This window comes from Equus caballus, chromosome 1 (assembly GCF_041296265.1).
Source record: "Equus caballus isolate H_3958 breed thoroughbred chromosome 1, TB-T2T, whole genome shotgun sequence".
Classification (NCBI taxonomy): domain Eukaryota; kingdom Metazoa; phylum Chordata; class Mammalia; order Perissodactyla; family Equidae; genus Equus; species Equus caballus.
In genome coordinates, this window is record NC_091684.1 from 101,892,248 (window position 1) to 101,911,218 (window position 18,971).

An 18,971-nucleotide genomic window follows, 5' to 3' on the forward strand; every position below is an offset into this window, starting at 1 on the left:
TGAAGACCAGACACAGAGGTGTATCCCTCTCAGCATGGTGACGATCACACCCAAAGGAAAAAATTTGTGTGCGATGTTGAAAAAAAAAGGCTGGACCTGACTACACTATTGAATTTATTTCTAGCTCTGGGTGGTTTAAAGGACTCAAGAATTGTTATTCATTGCGTCATGTGAAAGTGAGTGGTGAGTCTGCGAGTGCAGATGTGAGGGCAGCTGGAGAATTTTTGGAAACTCTAGATAAGCTGACTGTGGAGGGAAATGACTTGTCAGAGCAAATATTCAATATGGATGAAACCTCCCTATTCTGGAGATGGATGCCTGAAAGGGCTTTCATCCGTACGGAGCCCAAGTCAATGCCAGGTTTCAAGGCTTTTGAGGACAAGGTAACAGTCTTTCTGGTGGGCATGTTGCAGGCGACAAACTGAAACCTTTTGATCCTGCTCAGTGAGAAGCCCAGGGCCTTCCAGCATGTCAGTCAGCACACACTGACGGTGTAACACAGGAACAGTAAGAAGTCATGTGTGACCCAGCTCCTCTTCCAAGATGCCCTCCTGAATTGCTGTGCCAGCGAAACGGAGAAGCACTGTTTGGAGATAAACACATCTTTCAAGATTTTGCTTATTGTTCTTAATGCTCCCAGACATCCTCCTTTTATTGGTGATCTTCATCCCAATATCACTGCAGTGTTTCTTCCTCCAAACTCCACCTCTTTGATCCAACCAATGGATCAGGGAGTTATAGCAGCTTTTAAGGCCTGCGACCTGAAGAGGACCTTTACCCAGGCTATTGCTGCAACTGAGGAAGATACTAAGAAGACACTGATGCAATTCTGGAGGGATTACAACATCTCTGACTGCATCAAGAACCCTGCTTGGTCTTAGGGTGATGTCACCAAGAAATGCATGAATGGGATCTGGAAGAAGACGCTCACAAGGTTCATCCACGACTTCAGAGGATTTGCCAAGGGTGAGCAGGTTGCGAAAACCAATGAGCCTGCAGTGGAGACAGCAAACAACTTGAACCTGGGTGTGGGCGAGGATGACATTGAGGAGCTCCTAGAGGTGGTTCCTGAGGAATTGACTAATGAGGAGTTGATGGAACTCAAACAGGAACACAGAGCTGAAGAAGAGGCAAGAGAAAAGGAAACTGCAGGAGAAGAAAAAGAAGAAGAACCCCCAAGAAAACTCACAGTGGAGGGTTTAGCAGAAGCTTCTGCAGACCTCCACAAGCTTCTTAAGACATTTGAAAACACAGATCCCACGCTGAAAGGTTTTCCCTAATAGAGAGGAATGTTCATGGTGCATTATCTGCTTACAAGCAAAGCTATGATTAAAAAAAAAAAAAAAAAGGAAACAAACCAAGCAAACCACCATGGACGTATTTCTGAAAAGAGTGACACCTCCTCAAGAGCCCAGGCAGGTCCTTCAGGAGGTGTTCCAGAAGAAGGCCATGTTATCATAGGAGATGACGGCTCCATGCGTGCAATTGCCCATGAAGGCCTTCCAGTGGGACAAGATGTGGAGGTGGAAGACGATGATATTGATGACCCTGACCCTGTGTAGGCCTAGGTTAATGTGTGTGTTTGTGTCTAAGTTTTGAACAAAACAGCTTAAAAAGTGAAAAGAACCCAAAATTTTAAAAATAGAAGAAAGGTTATTGAATAAGAATATAAAGAAGGAAAATACTTTTGTACAGCTGTACAATGTGTTTGTGTTTCAAGTGTCGTTAGAAAAGAGCCGAAAAGTTAAAAAAATTAAAAAGTTTATAAAGTGCCATGTTGCAGTAAGCTAAGGTTAATTTATTATTGAAAAAGAAAAATAATTTTTTATAAATTTAGTTTACCCGATATATACCATGTTGATAAAGTCTGCAGCAGTGCACAGTGATGCCCTGGGCCTCCACGTCACTCACTACTCACTCACTGACTCACCCAGAGCAGCATCCAGTCCCGCAGCCTCTGTTCACGGTGAGTGCCCCAGACAGATGCGCCATTTTTTATCTGTTATACCATATTTTTACTGTAGGTTTTCTATGTTTAGCTATGTTTAGAAGCACAAAAACCTGTGTTATAATTGCCTACAGTATTCAGTACAATAACATACCGCATGCGTTTGTAGCCTGGGAGCAATAGGCTATTCCAGGGAGCCCGGGTGCAGTAGGCTACGCACTCCAGGTTTGTGAAAGAGCACTTGATGATGTCCACACAGCGACGAAATCGCTCAACAATGCATTTCTCAGAGCGTATCCCCCTCGTTAAGCGACACATGACTGTAGATGTGTGACGTTTCCTGACCCCCGGATGGTATTGCCAAAATTAATTTGTTAAAGAACTCTGTCTAATTGGCTTAAAGAAAATTAAGTGCTTAAACTCTCAGAAATAAGATAACTAATCCAAACGTTTTTCAAGTTCACGTGCTCTAGAATCAATCTTTAGTAAATTAAAGTTAGTTTTAGTGTGTGGATTTAATTAAAACAGACATGTCTTTAAAGTTATCAACACTGAATATAATGCAAACATACAGCTTTTATTCTACCCAGGTTTACTAAAAGTCAAATAAGTTTAGTTATCCCTGTCACAAAATTTGTCAGCAGAAAAAATTGCTTTGAACGAAGGCTGCTTTTGTCTAATGCCTCTAAAGTTTTCATGGGTAATCTAAACATAATTGTTGGGAGAAATGGGTTTAGATGGATAGATGTAAGTGGGATAAATTTATAGATAAACTTTTTAGCAACAATTACACTTTATGGTCTGTGTACTTAAAAATGGTTTCCCCAAATCGTTTTGGTAACCTGAAACCTTAGAATTTTGCTAAGTTAAATTAAATGATGGGAAATTCATTGAGCGTCTAGTGCATTTCCAAACAGGATAAAATACTGAAACCTTAATTACGAAACTTTGGTTTATCCACTTTATGCTTCCTTGTACAGAGAAATTAAAGATTTTGCATCTGTTAGTAAACATGCTTTATGCCATGCTGAAAGCATGTTTCTAAAAATTATAAAAAGTACTTATAAACTTGCCAAGCCATAGAATGCTAATATAAAAGACAGCTGATAATTGTTTACTTCTTTACTTTTCACTAGAATCAAGATTTTTTAAAGGTTAAAAATTCTAATATATATATTGAAGCTACTAAAAAGAATAAGGGAAACAACTCTGTATGCAAGGAAAGTAGAATGTGTCTGGGGTTTTTTGTTTGTTTGTTTTGCTTTCTTTGGTTAGGAAAAGATGTAATCTGCCTAGGAAACAAAGATTCTGTATTTTGCCAAAAAATTTCCGTAGCTGACTTTCATGCAAAGGCAGCCGCAACAGGATCTACAAAGATTGTGGCTCATGTGGAAGAAGTCCATTCTGCTGCTGCAAGAAATGACCCCTTATTGCCCGACTTTTGCCATCCTGATGTCCTTGTAACATGACAAGTTTGCTCCTGAATTAGAGAAGTTGAGATGGGTAAACAATGGCTGTAGATTAAACAAGCAGTTGGAGCTACGGGAAACCCAAGACGACCGCGCGGTTCTTCCCAGCTCCCTGGCAAACCCCATTTTTCAGTGTTTGCATCCCTTCACCCAGCATAGTGCGTTTAAGAAAAACCATTTTTGTCCCCAGAGGCCTCAGCCCTCCCTCTGGACCCTCTGAACACCTGCGACTAGACTTCGTTATCAATGAGTTCTTGTTATTGTGCAGATAGTTTCCGGATGGGTTGACGCCTTCTCCCGCCACAAGACCGATACCCTCTCAGAGGCAAAGAAACTGTTAGAAAATACGTTTCCACAATGTCCGGTGATCCAGGCACTCACTTCAGTGGGCCGATCACACGAGCCTTAATGAAAACCTTGCAAACGTCTTGGAATTATCATTGTCCCCAACTCTGTCGACCATCAGGCAGGGTTGGGAGAGCTAATGGAAAACCCAGATTCAAGCAGAACAAGGATTAATTACATGCGGCTACAGGACCTGAGGAGGATGCCCTAATCTAATGTTTTGTTTTTCCAGATTTAAGGAGACCTTTTCTCTTAAGCTAAGACTTACAGCAATTTGGTACAGTATTCTTTTGTGAACAAAGAGGAAACATTTGCTTTTCTCCCTGCCTGATCCTCCAGAATTCCGAAAGGCCTCAGTGAGTGTTCTTATTTCCAGGACAATATGTTTACTTTATAAGCTCCATAAGAATCTCTTCTCCTTGTAACAGGAACTGCCTATATTACCCAGGCTTTGACTGAAATGCCGTATTTGAGAGAGATGGGCACAGACTCAGTGTGACCAGACAGCTTCCAGGAACAACTCGGGAAAACTGACCCGGTACCTTGCTTACAAGGTTCCAGCAAAGCAGTCTTAAGAAGAGCTGATATGGTCAATCTTTATTCTTGCTCACTTCTGTAAGTAATCAGGCCAAGTTTAATGCCAACAAACTTAGTTTTATTACGATTATCTTGGTAAAAAAAATGGGGGTAATTGTAAAGAGAAAAGTTATGTTTGCACCTTTGTAGAGATTAGATGTTACCCTGTTAATTGTCTTCAAGGTTTGGTTATACACCCGTAGACTGGACTGGATCCTGAATTCATCTCCTCAGATATCTGGCTACAGCTCACCAAACTAATGTTTCCGATTTTCTCCCGCTCCTCTGATCTGGAATTACTCAACTCCTCTGAAGGGGCTACCCCAGGCCCTCTTCAGTCGCCCGATGGTAACCAGACTTTGGGACTTGAACCTCGGCTATTCTTCTCCCAAGTGAAGACCCCACCTGACGCCTGGTCCTGTCCAAACGCTGGAGACCTAGGAGTCAAACTGACAAGGAAGGGAAATGGCCACGTCAACACAGGCTGCTTCCACCCAAGATGAGGACCAAGACTCCGTGCTTAAACTAAACACGAAACCCTTTCTCCTTCCTTTTCTTTCCTTTATTCCAGCGTTGGCCTGGGGAGGTAATGCCGTCATCCATATCTCCCATCCGTCGCTATGGGGGGACTAACCTCTGGAATTTAGAACAACATTTTATCTCAGGCCAGGAGAAAGCCTATCTGACCCCCGGCTTGAACAGGCAAATGTGACAATTCCTGCGAATGAACCCACTGACTCACCACCTTACGGGAAGTGGCCCACATCCTGACAGAATTTATCCTCATCTGGGGTAGTTATCGCTCTCCTTGGGCCTATGAACACCTGGATGGCTGGTGCACAGCTGGGCAACACCTCTTTGGTTATCTGTGCCCCTAACTGTCCTAGAAAGGACGTACCAGGAGGCTTTTTATGGTTCAGAGCACGTTCCCTTTGGCAAGGCCCCACTGTCGTGGTTAGGAATAAGTGTAGATGAGGCCGTGATCAGAACGCTCCTTGACTCTTGAAGTCATTGCAGATTCCGTTGCAGGGACGGTAGCTGCCCAGCAAAAAATCTTTGAGCTCTCCGGCCAAGGTTGCCCTTGATAATACGATAGCCCTTGATTATCGTTAACTGAGCGAGGAGATGTCTGTGCCACGGCCAACGCCACCTGCTACACATGGACCAACACTTCTGGGAAAGTCGAAACTCAGTTACATGAGATCACTGAGCAAGCCACTTGGCTTAAAAAGATGGTTCCTTCAACAGGGTCTTTTTTTGACTTATTTGAGTTTGATTGATTTGCGTCTTGGGTCCATAGCTCCGAAGGGCACTGTGAACACCAGGAATTGTCCCACTTATAGTTACTATAAAAATCCCCCGGGACACTGTGTTCTCTCAAAAGACTTAAATACATTTTTGCAGCCGTTAATTGTCAAGCAAATGATCTCCCCAAAACTGGACCATCAGAAAAGGAGTGGAGAGAATGGCCACCTTGAAATTTGCGGGCCTGGAGCTGTGACCTGTGAGTGCCACGGGATGAAGCAAGACATCACGGCGGGTGGACACCACTCCAAGGGTCAACAAGGCTGCGCGAACAACGGGGTGGGAGCCCGGCACGCCTCTAATGCTTTAAGTTTGACCACATCTCTCAATCAAGCCGAGAGTCTGACTGAAAGAGGGAAATTCTTAAAAAGGAAGACCACAGGCCCAAAATGGTGTCACTTGTGCTAAAGCCCGTGAGACCAAACCTAGATTGAACACCAAACCCAAGTGTGGTTTTTACCTTGCCTGGAACTGTAGCCTTAATTGAACAGTCTGGAGTTTCCTGGCCAGCACCAGTGGGCGATCCGGCCTGAGGGCCTCTCCACCCCAGAGGAAGAAGACGTGACTTGCGTGATGAACCCTTGCCTCCCCTTCCTCCCGAGGAGGTGACGTCCAGGTCCAAAATACTCCTTTCTTTCCTTTTGTTAATGACTTCTCTGCCCCACCCTCCTTCCTAGAAAAACCTTCCATTTTCTGGAACTCCTCAGAGTGTCTCTCTGGCTTGCCAGAGGAGACGCTGCCCGACTCATGAATCACTTAACAAAGCCAATTCCATCGTCACGTTGACTCGGTTGAATTTTGTCTCTCAACACGGCCACTCTCCGAGAAGGCCAAAGTGAGCGCAGACAGCACTTGTCTTAAACGGAAATCGTTATTTCCTAACGTCCTTGGCATTTTGGCAGCTCCCCTGAGCGAACGGCGGGTCTGAGAGCGCCGGTGAGCTTTACAAAAATGGACAGTGACTGTGCGTCTGCAGAGTCACTTTCTCAAAGTCTGAGGTCATGGTTCTCCCACGTCCTGATGCTCTGTTCTCGGCCTTTCCTGACCTGCCGGGTACTGTGGACGGCGACCAGCCAGAATAAACTGGACGTGGGGCAACTTCTTTGCACTCAAGCAGGCTTGTAGGAGCGGCGGTTTGGGGTAACGTGACTCTCGCCCCCAGACTTGGGATGAGTTAGGCTAGTTGTGTCTTCCCAACGAGAAACAGAGGCCTCCGGATACTTGCAGGGGCCGAACTTCACATCTAACAAGACGCGGGGGGTTCTGGACTCCTGTAGGATCGGGGGGTCATCAAGATCCTCAAGAGAAGGCGGCTATGCCCTTCCTCAGAAGGAGCCCGGGGTTCTGTTTGTCTTTACCCACAATAGCAGTTTCCATTGTGATTTGAAAAGGCAGAGACCAAAGGGAGCCGCAGAGACTGGCTTGTCCCCAGACCTCATTAGAAGCTCTGGTATCTCTTCCCTTTGCTTCAGTAGATAGTGATGTTGCCAACAATCACAGCCCCGCGTGTCCTCTGCCAAAAACTGGAGCAGTGTTTTATTAAAGTGAAAAATTATACTGAGGAGAAGAAAATTTTACACTTCACAGAAAATGAGAGTCCACGGCATGTGGGAAGCTGGGCCACAAGCCACGAGGGGTGTAAAGATGAATATAACAAAGCGATTGAGCAGAAGTCAGAGGAGAACGGCGGTGCAGTGAGCAAGCGCAGTCGGAGGACGAAGGACCGGCTGAGTGCGCCAGCATCCAGCCGCGGGCCTCCAGCGGAAAGGGACGCACTGCTGGGGGGTGACAGCCTCGAAGCCGGCGTTGGAGGGGTCTGAAGAAAAGAGGAAAAGCCCAATATAGTGACCTCTTTCTTCCAAGTGAGTGACTCACTTCATTTCAGTCATATTCGACAATGCCAGTCAAGACCAAGGCTGGAAATTATGCGTTTAATTTCCCTCCCACCCAATTTGCAACGGAGATGACCAAGCCGTGCTTTGATCTGGGAAACACCATGAGAGCAGCGGCGACTGGGGGAAGGCGAGCTCTTCACAGGATCTGACGCAGGTGACCATGCCTCCTTCTTGGAATGCTGTCTGCACACGGCTGCCGTGGGTCCTGCTCCGCCTCGTTTTCCTCCTGCCCAGCTGGCCTCTCAGCTGGCCTCACCTTCTTTCTGACCTCTACATGCTGGACATCTCTCACTCCACTCCAGCCACGCCGACCTTTCTGATGTTCCTCAAACATGCCAAGCTTTCTCCTGCCTCAGGACTTTTGCAGCTGCTGTGCAAAGAGCACTCTTCTCCCAGAAACACATACTTTTCACTCCTTCGTTTCCTTCTGGTCTCTGGTAAAAAGTCTCTTTATCATAAAAACTTCCGAGGTCCCTGTTGAAAGGCATGTCCCCTCCTTCCTCTGTTCTCTATCCCTTTTAACCTGATTTGATTTTTTTTCATTGATCGTATCCCTGTCTATCATTATATTACTTATTTGTATGTTGGTCTGCTGTCTGCCTTTCCCTCTGGGATGTGAGCTCTGAGCGCTGTAACTCCAACCCCTGGCAGCACACCTGGGCACACAGTAGGTGCTCAACAAATATTTGTGAACGAACAAAATGAAGGAGTCAATTAATCTACATGTCAATAACTTCACACAATTTTGGGGGGGGCACATAGAGTACAGATAGGACCAAATCAGGTTGCACATGTGAAGAAGAAGCTCCTAGGATGCGAGTGGATCAAGTCTGCCGCAGACCCACAGAACACTCCAAGCCTGGACCAAGAAGACCTGCAGGAGAGGGCCGTCCATGCCTCAGTTTCCCTTGGAGAACTCAGCCCTCCAAACAATTGCAGAAAGCACTCGATTCTGCAGGCAGTAACATGACGAGACAACCGCAGCGGACACTGAGGTGTGCGGCCCAGAGGCCCCGTAGAGCCTGAAGGCCTGAGGCCCCAGCGGCCGGACGAGCTGCCGCGGTCAGCCCTCCTCTGAAAGGCGCCTGGCCCCCTCGCCCCAGGCCACGCTCGCCTCCCCGGGCAGCTCACGCCCAGCAGCTGTTAGACGCAGGGTGCGAAGGCCCAGATGCTGGCCCCATCTCGCAGCAACTCTGAGGGTCCTCCGAGCCCAGAGGCCTTGGCGGGGCTGGCAGCACTTCCTAAGGCTGGACCGTGGCCCGATTTCCCCCTCTGCCACCTGCTCCTCTCCCACCCGTGTCAATGCCCGGAGCGCTCCCCAGCCACTTCCTGCCTGCTGGCCCCCGTCCTAGAGACGACCCTGGGAGACTTGACCCGTGACGTTTCAGAGCGATGACCCAGTGCAGGACGCGCTGGAGGGAACAGACTGCAGGTAAGAGCACCGGGCCCACCCAGGTGTGGCAGAAGGGGACAGACTGAAAAGCAGGATCTGCCCATTTGTTCGACTGTCATACAGCAATCAGAGAAGCTGGATCTCAGAATCCAAATGGATGAATCTCAAAAATAGATCTTGGGTTAAAAAAAGGAAAGTTTCAGAATGTATCCAGTATGATAGAATTCCTTCACTTCTTTAAATACACAAAATAATACTACATGCTATTTTGAGAAAGTAAAATGTAACAAAAGCGTAAAAACAGGGCCTGAAGAGCACCACAGATCCCATGATGGGGTTTGTTCTGAGGAGGAAAAGGGAGGATGGGGCTAAGACGGAGGAGACTTCAGTGACGTTCTATTCCTTACATTTTAAAAATCGGAAGAAAATGGGACAAAATAATAGTAACTGTTAAATTTCAGTAGCAGATTACAATGAATATTTTTTAAATTAGTCTCTATACTTTTCTGCATTTTTTTCAAAATTACAAAAAATGATTTTTCTGAGTTGAACATTAAAACTTTAGTATTTTGATTATTTTATGATTTCAAAACTTAGTAAATTTTAACTTACAGTAAACTTACAGTAAAATTAACTTACAGTAAAATTTAACTACTATAAGAACTTTCTAAGAACAAATGAAATGAAAATAAAATCACAAAAAGAGATCAATCGGATTTTAAAACTTCGAATGTAGAACAAAAAAATTCTGAATTCAATTAGAAGACAAATAAATTGCAAATAAACTTTCAATAACACAGCAAAAATTAATATTCATAATTCATAAAGAGTTAACTAAGAAAAAATCAACAGTCTTTTTAGAAAAAGACAACGGGCAAAAATAAAAGGGTTATTCACAAAAGAATAAGAATAAATATGTTTTGGGGCCGGCCCATGGCCGAGTGGTTAAGTCCCTGCGCTCCGCTGTGGCGGCCCAGGGTTTCGATACTGGGCGCGGACACGGCACCGATCATCAGGCCATGCTGAGGCGGAGTCCCACACACCACAACTAGAAAGACTCACAACTAAAATATACAACTATGTACTGGGGGGATTTGGGGAGAAAAAGCAGGGGGAAAAAAAAGAAGATTGGCAACAGTTGTTAGCTCAGGTGCCAATCTTAAAAAAAAAAAGAATAAATAAGTTTAAAAAAATCAACCCCACGACTAATCAAAGAAATGCAAATTGAAATAACTTTTTTAACCCATCAAATTGACAAATATTTTCTGACAATAACATGTAACTCCAGCAAGAGTCACAGGGATCAGTTTCACTCATTAAGGGGAAGAGTGTAAACCAATTGAGTCTTTCTGGACAACAATGTGTCAATATGTAGTAAGAGCCTTAAATCCGTGTGTCCTCCTTGACCCACTTCTAGGAATCCAGCCCAAGGAAATGATGGGGAAGCGAGCAAAGATTTCCTCAAGGATGCATGCTACCAGGTTACATTTAATATCAAAAAATTAGAAAGAGGAAAGCCCAGCTCAGTGGCACTTTTTAAGTGCACACACTCGGCTTCGGTTGCCCGGGGTTCACCAGTTCAGATCCCAGGTGCGGACGTGGCACTGATGGTCAAACCATGCTGTAGAGGAAGATGGGCACGGATGTTAGCTCAGGGCCAGTCTTCCTCAGCAAAAAGAGAGGATTGGCAGCAGTTAGCTCAGGGCTAATCTTCCTCAAAAAAAAAAAAGAAAAACAGAAAAAGGGAAAAAAATTTTTTTAAAAATTAGGAAGAGGGGGCCAGCCCCATAGCACAGCAGTTAAGTTTGGCACTCTTCACTTCAGCAGCCTGGGTTCATGGGTTCAAATCCTGGGTGTGGACCCACACCAGTCATTAGTGGCCATTCTGTGGCAGTGACCCACACACAAAATATAGGAAGACTGGCACAGATGTTAGCTCAGTGACAATCTTCCTCAAGCAAAAAAAAAAAAATAATAGAATTAAAATCCCCAATAGAGAGATGTTTAAACAGATTGCTTTGCATCCACGTGTAGGAATGGGGTGCACGGTCAAAGATGCACTTCCAGAAGATAACAATGATATACAAAAATGGCACATTATAGTCTAGAAAACAGGATACTGAACTAGGTATACAATGTGCCTTGAGTTTAGATATGTCTATGCACATATTTTACACTTATAAAGCATATACATGAATGAAATCAGGTTAGAAAACAAAATAGTATAGCCCCAGGCTTAAAAAATATATACGTATATAAAAAGCTGGAAGGCCATTTATTAAATCATTATCATCATCTCTGGATTTGTGGAAATTAAAAGATGTTAGTTTTTTCCTTAGTTACCCTATACTTTTTTTTCTTTTTTTTTGAGGAAGATTAGACCTGACCTAACTACCGCCAGTCCTCCTCCTTTTGCTGAGGAAGACTGGCCCTGAGGTAACATCCATGCTCATCTTCCTCTACTTGGTACGTGGGAAGTCTACCACAGCATGGCTTTGCCAAGTGGTGCCATGTTCACACCCGGGATCCAAACTGGTGAACCCTGGGCTGCCGAGAAGCGGAACATGCAAACTTAACCACTGTGCCACCGGGCCAGCCCTACCCGATACTTTTATAAAGTCTATAACCGAGTTGCAGAGGGAGGAGCACGACTTTACAATTTCCTGAAAACCAAGGCTTCCCTGTGAGTCAGGGAAAAATGATGAGACAAGGTCCTGTGGTCAGGGAACCTAACTGTGACAACCTGAGCCTGTCCTTTTTAAAGCTCTCATGTGGCAGATGCACCGTTTCTGGATGGATGTAAGATGGTGCAAGACAGGCCTCTGCTAACTAAGCAGATATTTGTCCAGAGAAGACGTACGGATGTCCATCAGGGACATGAAAAGGTGCTCAGCGTCACCAGTCATGAGGGAAAGGGGAATCCAAACCTCTCACAAGGAGATATCGCCTCACACCCGTCAGAATGGGCATCATTAAGAAGACAAGAGATGACAAGTGTTGGAGAGGACGTGGAGAAAAGGGAACCCTCGTACACTGCTGGTGAGAGTGCAAATTGACACAGCCACTATGGAAAACAGCATGGAGGTTCCTCAAAAAAATAAAAAATAGAACTACCATATGATCCAGCAATTCCCCTTCTGGGTGTATACCCCAAAGAAATGAAAACAGGATCTTGAAGAGACATCTGCACTCCCAGTTTCATTGCAGCATCATTCACAACAGCCAAGACATGGAAACAACCTAAGGACCCATCAACGGAAGGACGGATAAGGAAGATGCAGTATTTATGGAATTAGGGTGTTGTTTCAGGAGACAAACGTGCAACTAGGAGATAAGTCAGTCCTGGAGACCTAATGCAGAGCATAGAGACTGTAATCAACAATCCTGTGTTGTAAGCTTCAAAGTTGCTAAGAGACTAGATCTTAATTGTTCCCACCACAAAAATGAGATGATAAGGACGTGACGTGTAGCTAAAGCTGCAGTGGTGATCGCACCGCGATATATAGACATATCAAATCAACGCGTGCACACCTTAGACTTACGCAATGTCGTGCCAATTATGTCTCAATTAAAAGAAGAAAAGACAGGCCTCTCTGAGCTGCTTAGCGGTCACAGCTGGAAGGAAGGCAGAGTCTACACAGCCTGGAGGCCCTCAAACGGGGGCTTCCTCCCCCATAGCTCTCCAGCTGGCTGCCAACAACTGCCTAGTGGCCCCTTTTTCCTGGGGTCTGCGTGCTCGCCCCTCTGGCATCATTTCTCCCTGCTCTCCGGGGACCACGGTCTCTGCGTCTGCCTGAGCTCCGGAGGTCTGTGCCTTTACACCCGAAACCCGCCTGATGGTCCCTTCCGTTCACCTGTTCGTGTTCTGAAGGCTTGATCTCAGGCTCTGCAGTGTTATCCCACATTCCAAATTCTGCCCTCTTTACTTCCTTACGGGTCAGATAAAGAAAACAGGAACTCAGCTTCCCCACCACGACAAACCTCCCATCCTGAAGAGAGAAGTCATCCGTCCTCTAACTCAGTGAGTTTTTCTCAAGAGAGCAACTCGAAGGCTGGACCCTAAGACAACCAGGTGGGGTGAGTGACTCGAACCCAGTTCGTCTGGGCTTTCCGGCTTCAATGCCACGAGTCCCACGTCTCTGTAGCCCTTTCTGTTCCAGACAAACCGGAAGAGCTGGTCCCCCTGGGGAGGACACAAACTCCTCTGGCTGCAGCACAGGGCACCCTCGCTGATGCTCAGAAGGACGAGTGAGTAATTAGACACAGGCTTGGCTAGCAGGGGAATCCTGAAAAAGTGGTTTAATCTGGTAGCCGGATAAAGAGTTAATGTGAACCTGGGGCTGTTGTCCGCTTTCCCGTGCTGTGACATCTGAGGAGGATTGAGTTGGTCCTCTGACGTCCATCTCAGCCTCAGGAATAGCCGGGGTTTCCCTGTGCAGCAGACTTCTATCTTTCTTAAGGACATTTAGTGCCATTTCCCTTTTTCTGTTGGTTACTTAAGGCCAAAAGCCAAATTTGCATTCAACACTTGAGAAAAACATACAAAACATACAAGATACGCAGAACGTATTGTGGGCATTAACGTTACCCATGGCTTTGTTTTATTTTTCTTCATCTTATTTTCCCATTTAATTTCTCACATTAAAAAAAGTTGTGTTTGGGGCCGGCCTGGTGGCGCAGTGGTTAAGGGCGCACGTTCCGATTCGGCCGCCCAGGGTTCACCGGTTTGGATCCTGGGTACGGACATGGCACCGCTTGTCAAGCCATGCTGTGGTAGGCATCCCACATGTAAAGTAGAGGAAGATGGGCACGAATGTTAGCTCAGGGCCAGTCTTCCTCAGCTAAAGAAAAAGGAAAAAGAAAAAAAAAGTTGTGTTCTATTTTTTCACTCATTCTACAAATACTCACCAAACAGGGCCCATTTCAGGTGCTTGGGATGGAACAATGAAGAAAAGCAAGTCCTTGCTCTTACGGAGCTGACATTCTAGGGAGGAAAGACAGACCAAAGGAAAACGATGACAGCACTGGGTGTGTTAGGAGGCACGAGGACGGCTGCAGAGTGAACGTGGGCTGAGAGTCTGCCGTCACGGATGAGTGGTCTGGGGAGGCCCCTCAGCCGAGGGCACGTTTGAGCAGAGGAGGAAGGAGCTGCACGAGTGAGCTTCCAGGCTATTTTGGGGGAAGACGGATCTAGGCAGAAGGAACAGGAAGTGCAAAGGCCCTGAGCAGAAGACTGTGGGCGTGCTCCAGCACCAGCTGAGACTCCAGTTCACATTCAGGGAAGGACGCAAGGGGGCGACTTGGCAGGACCTGAGGTCAGAGAGAGATGAGAGCTAGAGCAGAGAGGACGTCTAGACTTGGGAAAGACTTTGGGTTTTGCTCTGAGGTTCCGAGCGAGGACTGACCTGATCTGACATTTATGACAAGAATCATTCTGGCTGCTGTGCCGACAATGGATGGCAGCAGGGCAAAGAGAGAGGCAGGAAGATCAAAAGGAGACAACAGAATGGTCCAGCCAGGAGATGCACTCGGGACGGGAGCAGCGGGGCTGTGGGCAGCGTGCAATTCTAGGCAGGTTTTGAAGGTGAGGCCAACAGGATGTGCTAAGAGGTTGGCTGTAGGGCGTGAAGCAAAGAGGGGAGATGAGGATGGCCGAGAAACTGGACGTGGCACTGAGGAGGGGCAGCATGGCCCAATGCAAAGGCTCCCATCACCGGTTGCACATTGGCATCATCTGGGGAGCTTGAAAAACCTACCAGCACCTGGTCCCCAATTCCCAGAGACTCTGTTTCCCTGGTCTGGGGTGGGGCCCCAGCACTGGCATCATTGGAAAGCTGGCCAGAGGAGAAGCCACTGGAAGGGTGCAAAGAGCACTGGTTCAGAGACAGACCACCCGGTTTCAAATCTCCCCTCTGTCCCTTCCTAGAAGGAGACTTTGGGTGAGCTGTCTACACCTTGAAGCCTCGGTATCCTCAACTGCAAATCAGGAGTAACAAAACCAACTCTCCGAGATTACAGCGAGGAACAGCACTGCATATAAGAAGTGCTAGCACGCAGCAGGTGTTCAAAAACGGTGGCTGCTCAATAGTTACTGCATAATTTTAGAATGAGTTGAGGTAGCCATAAATGTGGATAATAAGAGAGACTGCACGACGCTGTAACTTCCCCCGATTGGTTGGAGGATCCTACCGGCCCAGGACTACTTCCCCACCAATAGCCCAGGGCCACACGTCACTCCTAGGCCAGGGGACTCAGGCGCTGGAAGAAATCTCTCCCCAGACCCCCTCTAGGGAGAGGATGGTGTCAGGTGGTGCCCCATCCACCCTTCCCAGCCCAGTCACAGGACTTTCGATGCTGTTGGTGATGATCTCTACAAGTGATCTCTTCCTGTCCACACGGCGTAAGACCTAGGGGGACACCAAATAAACATACACATGCCACGGAGAGAAAGGCAAGGCGATCAAGCCTCAGCGAGCTTGAGGGGTCCCTCAGCCAAGGATGGTGATCAGGAATGGGTTGGGTCCCCATGGATGGCTCCCAATGGCTTTGAGGAGGAGCAGACTAGCTCCTTCGCAGCTCTTCTGCCTCCCAGCACCCTGACACCACTGCCACCTCATACCCTTTGGGGACCCTTCTCCAGAAGGGAACTCTCAATGAATCTCCCTTCATCAGATGCCTTGTTCTCTCAAGCATATACGCTAATAACGATTTCTCAAAAATTCAAACATCAAAAATAAAAACCATGCTCACTAAAGCGATAGGAGTGGTGTCGAAATTCTAATTTAGGGAGTCTGCATCTCAAGTCTTCTGTGACAAAGCAACGACTTAAATTCTCTAGGGATCGGAGGTGTGGAGCCCGTGCAATAGTCATGCCTGCATGCAACCTCTCACGTCTGCCGCTGAGGAACAGCCCACTAGTCGCGACTCTGCAGATTCCCCAAAGCCGACCCCAATGAGCGTGGCAAAGATGGAATTTATCAAATCAATAGCCAAAGCATGGGGAAGGCAGGAATGGAGCCAGCTTCATAAATTAGCGGAACCCTGAGCTTGCTCTTCCTCTCACGGCTCCTTATGTTGGTTTTGTTCCCCCTCAGACTCACTTTTCACACGGACCACAGCGCTCGGCTGCTGAGAAAAGCAGGCCTCTCTCTTCCAGATCTCATTTGCAAAAATCCCCTAAGAGGACTTTGATTTCCTTGCCTTGGATCATATGTCCAATCCTTTTGGCCAGGAGGTCAACATCTGTCACCGTATGACAAAGAAAAGGGCTGAGCAGACAAAAGCAATCGATGTCCACTGTGCTTCCCCCAGTCACAGCTCATGTTTGCACAGTCCGTGGTCCCTGAAAACTTGGTCTCAAAACTGGTCTCTGGCTGTAGCGGCCACAGAAGTGTAAGGTCTGATCCAGTCTCATGAAAGTCCGAGCTTCCTGCATCTCTGTTCCACCCTCAGAGACGCAGGATTCCTTTCTGAAGCAGGCGTTAGTCTATGCAATTGAGGCATTTTTTAGAAAATTCTTGTCTAGAAGGTTGAATGTTTATCTAAACGATTGTTTCAGGTTATTACGGGATAACTAAAAGTCATCGCTGTGGGTCACGCTACAAGGCAACTTCCCTTGACTGATTCCAGACCAGCGCAGGGAGCACCTCCACCGTGAAAGCATCTATGATGATAACATGTTGCCCTTTACTGACTTCCACAAAGTCAGGTTTCCTTAGCCTTGGAAACCACAAACTTCCAAAAATGATGACCAAGGGAAGAGATGGACGAGGCTGGAGCAGTGTGGCATAGATGCCCCGTCTGCTCCTCTCCCTTCAAGCTGATAGGAAAGAGAGGAAGCCCAGAGGGATGGGGAGAAGCCTAAGGATTCTCCCTATGTCCTCCAATTTGCAGGGAAGTTGATCTGAGCAGACGATTGCACAGCCTGGGAAAACGTGCAAAGTCCTTCACCAGCAGGAGCCCTGACTTCCTGCCTCACCAGCTTTCCCCAGTGGAATAGGGACGATGTCTGAGGGCTGCCAGAACCATCTCCAGGGCTCAGAGCAGAGCTGGGGGAAGGACGCAAAGGCCAAAGACGGGTCTCCCACCTCCCAGGAAACAGACACCCCTCCTGCTCCCGTCCAGCAGACATCTTTCCAGATCAAGGTGGAGCCTGCCTTCCTGTAAGGCGGCCCAGGAACTCGGACATCTCTCCTCCCCACACTGTGCTGTCAGGCCGCAGGAAGGTGGGGACAGCGTGAGCTCTTCCCAGACTGCAGCTCCGATGGGAAGGACAACAGGCTCAGACAAGTTGGGAAGGGTGAAACATTGAGGAGAAAATAAAAGACTTATAAAGAATAAGCACCAAGGCCAATATTTTCACAGGTGAGTTCTTCCAACCTTTCAAAGAATGCGTCATTCCTTTCCAGGGCCGCGCGGACCTGCAAAGAACAGCACAAGACAGAAAACTTAGAGGGGCAAAATTCAAGTGACCTCGCTGACCACACAGGTGAGCAAAATGTGTGACAATGACCGACTGGAAATACTCGCGTGCACATGGGTGAGTGCTGGGCTCCCGGGGGACGGGAGAGCATGTCCAGTCTAAAGGTGACCACCAGCCTCCCCCCCAGACGGTCTTTCCACACAGAAAGGCAGCTCCACTGAGCCACCCTCGTTTTTCAAGAAAAGCTGGATTTTCACATTTACGCTCCCAGTTTTGAAATATTGATAGGCCAAAGAAAATTTGTCAACCACCTGGATACGGATCATAATCCACCAATTTTCTGATCCCCCCCCCCAGTGACAAATTATACTTATAAATATTGATGTAAAATTTAATTTAAAAGAGAACAAATAAGGTTTTTTTTATGACCAAGTGGGATCCATCCTTGGAATAAAAATGTAGTTGGGGTCAGCCCCGTGGCCGAGTGGTTAAGTTTGCACACTCCGCTTTGGCGGCCCAGGGTTTCGCAGGTTCGGATCCTGGGTGTGGACATCAGGCCACGCTGAGGCGGCGTCCCACATGCCACAACTAGAAGGACCCACAATTAAAATACACAACTATGTACTGGGGGGCTTTGGAGAGGGAAAAAAAGAGAAAAAAGAAGATTGGTAATAGATGTTAGCTCAGGTGCCAATCTTTAAAAAAAAAAAAAGGTAGTTAAATATTAGGAAATCTATTAATGCATTATTTTAACAAATCAAAGGAGAGAAAGCACAAGAACATCCCAATAGGAACTTTGCAAACTCCAATATGTATTCTTGATTTTTAAAACAAAAATAACCCTCAGTAGAACAGAAGTGCTTAGATTTCCTAGACTGCTCAGGACTTTTGATTGCAAGAGATAAGACTCAAACTCTCTTAAGGGAAAACATAAAGGGATGCTTTCTTGACTCACGGGGCTGACAAGTCCAGGGGCAGCTTTGCTTCGGGCCCGGCGGGAACCGGAGTCTGACAGCTCAGCCCTGACCAGCCTGCCACCACTTCCCTCTGCTTCTCCTCTCACGTTGGCCTCATTCTCTGCAACTGCAGATGGCTTTCTCCTTGTAGCGAAGAAAGATGGCGGCAAGAAGCTCTGGTTTGACTCACACTTAAAGTTCGCGAGTAGCAGGAAAAAGAAAGAATGCCTCTCCCCACGGATCCAGCAGGAAAGTTCCAAGATGGACTCTGATTGGCTCAGCTTGGGCCACATGCATATACCTGGAAATCAGACATCTGATAAGAGATTTGTATCTAGAATACATAAAGAGCTCAAACTCAATAATAAAATGGAACACACACAAAAAAAACAATTAAAAACCGGGCAAAGGATCTGAATAGACATTTCCCCAAAGAAGACACACAAATAGCAAATAAGCACGTGAAAAGAGATTTAACATCGTTAGTCGTTGGGAAAATGAGAATCAAAGCCACAGTGAGACACTACTTCGCATCCACTAAAATAAAAAAGACAGATGATAAAACGTGCTGGCAAAAATGTGGAGAATTTGAACCCTCATATGCCGCTGGTGGGAACATAAGATGGTGCAGCCACTTTGGAAAATAATTTGGCAGTTCCTCA

The 18,971-nt window shown here is 46.7% G+C and overlaps 1 long non-coding RNA gene across 1 annotated transcript; it reads right to left on the reverse strand.

Annotated features, from left to right (window-relative positions):
• Positions 1 to 13,499: 13,499 nt before the first annotated feature.
• LOC138923971 (uncharacterized) lies at positions 13,500 to 18,610 on the reverse strand. Its single transcript, XR_011438354.1, has 3 exons — positions 18,309 to 18,610; positions 16,032 to 17,351; positions 13,500 to 13,772 (listed from the first exon to the last, which is right to left on the reverse strand). It is a non-coding gene; the product is annotated as an uncharacterized lncRNA (long non-coding RNA).
• Positions 18,611 to 18,971: the final 361 nt, after the last annotated feature.